The sequence below is a fragment of the Hydractinia symbiolongicarpus genome, chromosome 5, assembly GCF_029227915.1.
Source record: "Hydractinia symbiolongicarpus strain clone_291-10 chromosome 5, HSymV2.1, whole genome shotgun sequence".
Taxonomy (NCBI): domain Eukaryota; kingdom Metazoa; phylum Cnidaria; class Hydrozoa; order Anthoathecata; family Hydractiniidae; genus Hydractinia; species Hydractinia symbiolongicarpus.
The window spans coordinates 26,828,839-26,837,157 of record NC_079879.1 but is presented as its reverse complement, the minus strand read 5'-3'; positions in this window follow the sequence as shown (position 1 = coordinate 26,837,157).

The window sequence follows — 8,319 nt, the reverse complement described above, 5'->3', positions numbered from 1 at the left end:
ACACTTCTCAAAAGTAATTAAATTTTCTCATATTATTTTTGCTTTATTTTCTCACACACACACTCTATCTGGATTCTTGCTCGTATATCATTCCATTACTACATGTGCACTTTAGTAGATAATTAAAAAACTTAAAGGCGATTAAAATTGCGCTGTATTGATTCACCATTAATAATATATTACCTAACTACTTATGTCAACATGCTAACTCTATGTTTATACAAGCCTAATGTTGAAATTAAAAAACTTACATAAGTCTATCTATGCTTGCAGCTACCACGCGTATTCATGCAAAATAGAATTTGAACAAATATCCTCCCTCTTTGTACATACTCGTTCTTTATTCAATCATCTAATCCATTTTAATTAGTCTTTAAAATGTTAATAAGAAATACTACACTAAACTTTTGTATAGCAAAACCTCTTCCATGAGAAACTATCAATAACTCACAACTGTGAACGATGCAGTTATTTATAAACCGCGTAGCTACAAATGTATTTATAGAGTATGAATCTATTTTTAAAATCAAGATAAGAAAGTCCTAAAACTTACTTGTAATTCTACACACTCGTGTATGTACTTGTCTTAATGCTTGCTAGAGTAGAATAAATTCATTGTATGGCTCGCCTTTTTATGTATTCCTTCCCTTATCTTTGTTAATCACCGTTATCTTTATATCGGATAACAGATACACAACCTTTTGTATTCGTCATTTGATCTCATCCACAGTTCATTAACATCCATCCACCTTATCTTTTATTTCTTTTTCCTTTCAAAACACTTCTTCTTTTTCATAGTCTGAAAACATGCTCTTATAAAGTTGCTGTGTTTTTGTTTTTTTATTTATTTATTGAAACGCAAGCTAAGTCCAAATTAATGACCGGAAAATTATGAATCGTTATCGAGTTACTGATAAATGGAAATTCTAGTCGTTAAGAAAAGATAAAACAATTTTTTGCTTCCATACCCTACAACTCGTTTGTCAATGTCACATTTTCAGAAGAAGAAAAAAAGAAAAAAAAATAAAATAAATGAAAAACAAACAAGCAATTACAAAAACAAATCAATAAATACGCAATCAGTCAAATGTTGAAGAAATAATTTCTTTAATGGGAAGTGTCAATGCTAACGAAAGTCTTGCTGTCGATAAACTCATTAATCATGATAAGAAATAAATTAGCTTTTAAACCAATTAAAACTGTCATAATCACGTGACATACATAGCGAGATATCAGATTTTTGGTTGTATATATGTATTGACAAACCAAAGATGTCATCAATGGACCATTGTTAGGGGATTTAACTTCATTTTTTGATTTTATAATTGTTTACTTTATCGAATAATTATATATTTGATGCGCGTACAAAGCCTTCTCAGTTTTCTTGCAACAATATTAAGTTCTCTGGGAAATGTCTTATATCGCCAGCTGATAGTCTATATGCACCGGATTATCCTTCGCATTTTATTCTCAAGAGTTGTCTGGGAATAAATCTATCAACTGTCAGAAAAGTTATGATGGATTATATTAAAGAAAGAATCATTAAGAAATAAGGTATCGCGTAATTTCAATACCAAGGCAGATAAGTTCCTATAAGAGTATAAACAGTTTGAAAAGACATACCTAATTAGTTTCAAAGTAAATAATGAATAATTCGTGTCCTAATGCAAGCTCTTTTTCACAATTTTATGTATCTTAAATGCTGTTCGCGTTAATAAATCTTATGAGATGAATTAACGAAACTTCTTGAATAAACACTTTTCGTGCCCTAAAATTAACTAACGCTCATTGCTATTTGAAAATAAATAAAGAATATTTTTAGGTTTAAAATTAAGTTTAGGAAAAAAGGTTATATATATATAAAGAAAAGGAATGTACTGATGTTTCTTATAACATGGAGCCGCCGTCTTTACAAGCGTTACTTTCCTGATAGGTTTGTGGTTATCTGTAATTGGATTATAATATAAGCATCTCAGTTTTATTTTCATTCTATTTTTCACAACAAAAAATCGAGAGAAAAAAAGCGCGCGGTTTTATTGTTTTTTATGTGTCTATACTTTTTGTGGGAGATTTCATTTTAATAGCTACAATATTGCTGAATTTATTACCCCATTCTCTGTCTACGCGAGCGACAAATTTAAAAGCAAAAACGGAATTTGTCGTCTATGTAAGCGAGTTAAGTAGCAATTACTTTAAAAGCATGAAACTCGTCTGTTTTCAATAACCTTGAGTTAACCTTTCGTCAATTAATGTTTCTGTCGAATATGTCACATAAAACTGACGGTGTGTACATGTTCTTTTTAACCTAATAGGATTTTTAACTAACCATATTTGAAGGATTGAATTGTCATGCATAGAATGAAGCCACGTCACTAATTCGTCCCTTTCAATTCCGTTGAATATATTTCAAGTGTGACCTACTTGGATTGTCTTCTAATCCAATAATGCATGTTGATTTCAAATTAAAAACAAAACAGCACGAAGTTTGCTCAAGTTTGATGTCACACGCACGCATTTATGACACTGCATTTTAATTGTATGTAGAGAAAAGGCAAAGCTTAGAAAATTGATTTCAGTAACACGTTTCTGAAGCATCGTGTTTCTGCTCAAACAAAGGCGGTTTTTCTTTTTGTTTTTGTCAAAATCCTTCCACGCTGCTTTGATGCTTTGAAAATTTATCTCAGAGACCATAAATCCTAATTAAGAAATCTAACAGCTTCATGTTGCTTGACAAGTTAAATTATTTGATATTCATTTTTACGAGCAGTTCTCAAAGATAAGAAAACTGTGCAGATGTCCGACTCACAGAGCTACTTCCAATACATACTTATTTTTGTAGCGTCACCGCACCAGGTGTAAGTATTTTCCACTGTTAGTATTGACGTCATGAGAATCCTATGATACCTAGCGTGTTACTCAACCGTCAAATTATTTACTATAAGTTACTAATTATTTTCAATGGTTTTCTTAATTGCGTTTAAGGATTGTGTTGAATTGTCTTCTTTTATTAGTTTCTGCGCATGCGTGAGAAATCCTAGAACAATAACACGTTCCCGTCTAAAAATCATTGTTCAAGAGAACTCTTAGCTGTACAATTTATTAAACATCCTGATTTTTGTAAAGAAGTTTGGAACTTTTTTCTTATAGACATTTTCTCAAAATGAGCGTTATTCAAAAACAGACCTCCTAGATTGTTCCACTTCTCCATTGTAGGAATTTTAATTACCGCCACACTTCATCAAAATGTCAACAAATTAGAAGTAATTATACAGTCTTTTGAATAACTGGAAAGATGATGATGAATTATGGACAATCCTACATGTGTACTGCTTCTTCACCTCAAATTTTTCTTGTGCTTGCCAAGAAAATGAAGCATCCGCATATGTCTGTACTAAAGAATACAATTTTATTAAGCATAACTACATTCGGGAAATCACTAGTTAAAGTTGTGGGAAATATTTATTTATTCCTTTTTTTAGTAATACTAGCCTTGCCTTTTTGTTAAAATTACTGCAAGTGGCATAAAAGTTCCATAATGTAGACATTTTGACATTACCTGTGCTGTATTTACCAGATACACAAAAAATTAAATTTGATAGCAATACTTTAAAAGCTTGAAATGTAGTAATGAAAACCTTTTTTGTATATTTTCAAGAAATTTAACCAGTGTACATTAAAAATTAACAAATTTTATCTAGTGAACGTTTTGTTCAAGCTATTGCAACATCGCTGATAGTTGATCGCAACGCCGAGATTGAAAAAATTATAACCTTGTTTGAAGTTTTCACAAAAAAGTGGGGGCGTATTACAGGAGATGTTATCCAAAAGACAAACTTGAGAAATCAAAACAAATGGGCAACCATAAACTTAAGAAAAGGGCAAGACTGAACTGCACAACATTCAGACCTATTTTATGTGCTCATCTCACATTTATCGTTAACAGTATTTCAACTGCTATCTCAACCCAGACACATTTTTGAGAGATTGAGCAATGGTGCTTAAATGGTTATCTGAAAGTTAGGAAATTTCTCAAGCATTTAAATAAATAATTAATAAGATATGAAAATATAAAATATTAAAATATTAAAAGAAATATTTTGAACATGTTGAAAAACAAAAAAGATAAATAAAGATAACTTTTTTGCGTCATTTCTTTTCTTCAAATATATTTTGCGCAACATGAATTTGTGTGTTGGACTGCTTTACCAAAGACTAAAAATACTTGTGCAGTGAAAACACCTATTGCATATCATTAGAAGATGGTCAATGCATGCAATCGTTTCTACAATGCGGTGTAACGAAAAGGGAGCCATTGAGGAACAGGAATGTTAAACTTTTTTAGACATTCTGACTAAGTTAAACAAACATAACGAAAAATAAAGCAAAATCGAACTAAAAAAAACAAACTAAAAAAAACAGACAAACATAAAAAACAAAAAGAATTAATATAAAATAGCTAATTTAATATCATTAGATCCCGCACAATACAAATCACTTATTTAGCAGTTTTAAAAACCTGTTTTTATTAGCAACCCGCAACAATGTAAATACGTTGAGTGGTTGCGAGCCTTAACCTAGCCTTTTTCTGTGTACCATCGTTTTAACAGCTGTCTATTAACTCCATCCTCCTCCTATTTTAATGTTGATGTCAAAAGCAAGTGTGGGGCACCTTTGTTGGATTAGTGTGAATAAATTTATAATATTTGACTAAACAGGATTTTCCAGCATTACTTCTTAGATTAGCGTGTTAACTTTAAAACTTAGTTTGAATAATGGGCAAGAATTTGTTCACATTCACGCGTGAAATTGTTGCATCCGGATTTTCTGTCCAAGTTTACATTTCGGCTTACTAACATCTTTTTTGATCGGCTTCCGAGTATTTTATTTTTAGTGAAAAAAAAAGATTATTCGACTAGTTTCTGTTAAGTAATGAACACAAACAAGGACTGCGGTTGGGCGTTTTGATCCTCAGATTTCCGCTCTTATATGTTTGGCTCAAGTGATTGCCTCACGCGCTGTAACTCTGTACACTCTTTTATAATAAGAGTGTACAGAGTTACAGCGATCTTTAATAATAACTAAATTAAGAATATTCTATGCATTAAATGGCTTGAAGGAGGGAACCACTTTCGTGTCATTTTTAAGACGAAAAACATTGATAGATAACGTCACAGGGGTTTTAGCATTTTTATTCTTAATACTCAATGATTTTCAAGACAGGTTCATTAATGATAAACAAAAACGGAAGGTCAGGAAAGAGAAGAAAAGAGAAAGGAGACGTGTAGGATTCTCTTTCAATATGACGTAGAAAAATAATCAACATTGAACAGGTGATAAAGTCATCCTGTCTCTCTGCTAGAATCTTATTGCATCCAACAGTCGTAAAAAAGCCATACCAAATTATTGATTAAAGATAAAGTTAATCCCATACCTGCTACGGCATATTTTTAGACAGTTATTTTGACGGATGCTATGAATATGATATAGCTAAGTTATCTTACTAAGCTCGTGTAGTGTATTGAGAGATACACACCTTAAAATAACCGTTTCACAGCTGAACTCACCAAAATAACACATGTCTACTATGCTTGTGTGCAAATAAAAGCATTGTTCCTGCACCCTGCTTTGTCTCGATGTAGTATTAAAAACAACTTTCCAAAATACAAAATAGAAAGTACCATTTATATATCCTGTTTTCCTGCTCATAAAAAACATGTTTTTGTTTTTGCAAAAGCCCTTAAAGCGATTATAATCAGTGTAATAAGAATAAGCAAAAAAAGGTAACTGGATAAAGACATTTGCTACGGGAAGTCTGCACTTCCAGACAAAGAAAATTGAATTTCAAACAAAAACGCCTTTGGAAACCAATAATTAGTTAGAGATTATAATAAAAATACTAAATTGGTAACAACAGGAGAAAGACGAGAAAAAACAAAAACAAAAATCTATGATAAATTGACTTACCAAACTCGTGAAAATAAGTACACTTAGAACTTTTCTCGAAAAAGTAACAAAAAGGTTAGGCTAACCACAAGATGCACTTTTTATCCTGCAGCACTTTTGCCCTTTCGATTTCGCGACAAAAAATTGCACAGGTTTTAACACCCTGTTACATCAACCGTCGAAAAAGAGTTTGACAATGGAAAACTAGAAAAGTAATTAGGCCAATAAACAAAAATATAATAAGAATTATGATAAAAAAACTACCAAATATGTCGGCTTTTTTGTACGACACGGGTTAAATGGGGTTAAAATTTCATTTCTTGTCAAATGTCACTGACATGCTTAGCTTAAAAATACGCGCCATGTGAAATGTCAAACAGTTTAATAGACCTTTTACATCCTTTTTAAATTAAACACATCCTAAACTTTAATAAGCTGATGCTAATTAAATAGTTGGTCTTTTGTCCAACACTAAAATAACTAGTAATGCTGATTCCCGTCTCGTAGAGTATGACAACACAAATTACAAAACTAATGGGTAGAACTCGGTAAAGTAAACTGTCATTTTTAAAGTTCCATTGGTACATAATCCCTTTCAAACGCAATCCCTTTAATGCGCAATCTCGCGTAATCACTATTGTTAAAATGTTCGAATCATCTTTTACCTTTTTATATGCTGACATAATCAGTATTTCAATGACGTCATTTTAATTAAGAGAATGATATTAACAAAATGACAAGTATGATCAGATTGTTGAGAATAAATATAACAGCCGTAATCACAAATATACTCACGCACAATTTCACTTGAAATTTAACTCGTAACATTACTCGGAGATTCACTCGCCATTTTTTTCCCTCGTAATTTTACATTCGAAAGATGAAGAAAAATGGTATAACAATGAAACTTATACATAAATCTTATATAATAGAATAAATTAATATTATAAAGTAGAATAAAAAAAAAAGTATTTGTTGAAGTTTCAAATAACAAAAAATCAAATATTAAACATAAAATAAAAACTTATAAAATTGTATAACTAACCTTTTTAACGAAGCAAGACATCGTTCATATCAAACATGTCATATTATTGCTACCATTATTGAGTTAATATACTAGACTACTTTTTATTGCACTGAGTAAAAAAGAATGAATCGTTGCAAGGTAATAATTCTCAATTATAGCTACGTGCTTCGGATAGCAACCTGGTGATGTGGTAGTATTAAAGAGAATTAACTGCATGTTAATCAAAATAGAAAACCGCATCTACCTAAATGACCTTTTGACCATCCAAGAATTCTGAGATGAATAGGTCAAATTAGATTCGACATTTAAAAGTTACCGCAGAATAGCTCACCGGACATAAATTATTAGTTATTTCCTTCAATCTGCTATAATTTTGACTGTGCATTTGCTACAGAAGTTCTCTTGATTCTCTTTAAACTTACTGTAATATCGTCCCTCCTACAACCGATAACAACAAATGGTTTGATTAGTTTAGGGAGGAGCTATTTGACATGCATATTACTGATATAAGAAATTAATCCTCAAAAACAAACAAACAAGGAAAATAACGGTGGTGTTATTAAGCACAACTGATATTGTGGATAGCAAACTACTGAGACTGATTATACTGGAAAGACCAGGACATACCTAAAGTAATTTTTTTTGACCTGTAGTTATTTTAATATGCTTATTTTTTTGTAAGTGAGAAATTAATCTGATCAAATAACAGATTTCTTTTTATGGTTTGGAATGTCTAAACTTAAGGAGAAACTTAGACAGACATCCATACCAGTAAGAAACTATTTTTTCTCGATGATGCAAAATTTTAATTTAAAAATATCATCTTTGTTTATGACATATCGTCTTTGTTTTATAACGTCGGCACATTGCTTCACCAAATGTAAACGATGAAAAGTAGCTAACTAACATGATAATACAACTAGCTGATCGCACTCTGATATTCAACACTTCAAAATATTACTAAAATGTTAAACAAAAAAAATATGGATGATGGGGGGATGACGCCAAAATATGACGGCTTTGTCAACTCAATAATGGATAAATTGGTAAATAAAGCAAGTCTAAAGTATCCGATGTCAAACAGGTCAGACTACACTACCATTGAATGGAATAAGCTCACGTGTTCTCAACTAATCACAAAAACAACTCTTTTTTCACGCAAATTTGTTATGATAAAAACAAAGTTTAAGAAACTTTATTTCTTGTAGAACTTTATTGCAGTTTAGTTCAAAAACAAATTTCTACATATCTATCATATTCTCGCAAACCATGTTATAAGCCACGCAAATAAGTACAGATCTGTTATCAGAATAATTTATAAACATTCGTCACTTCAAATAAACATTTTT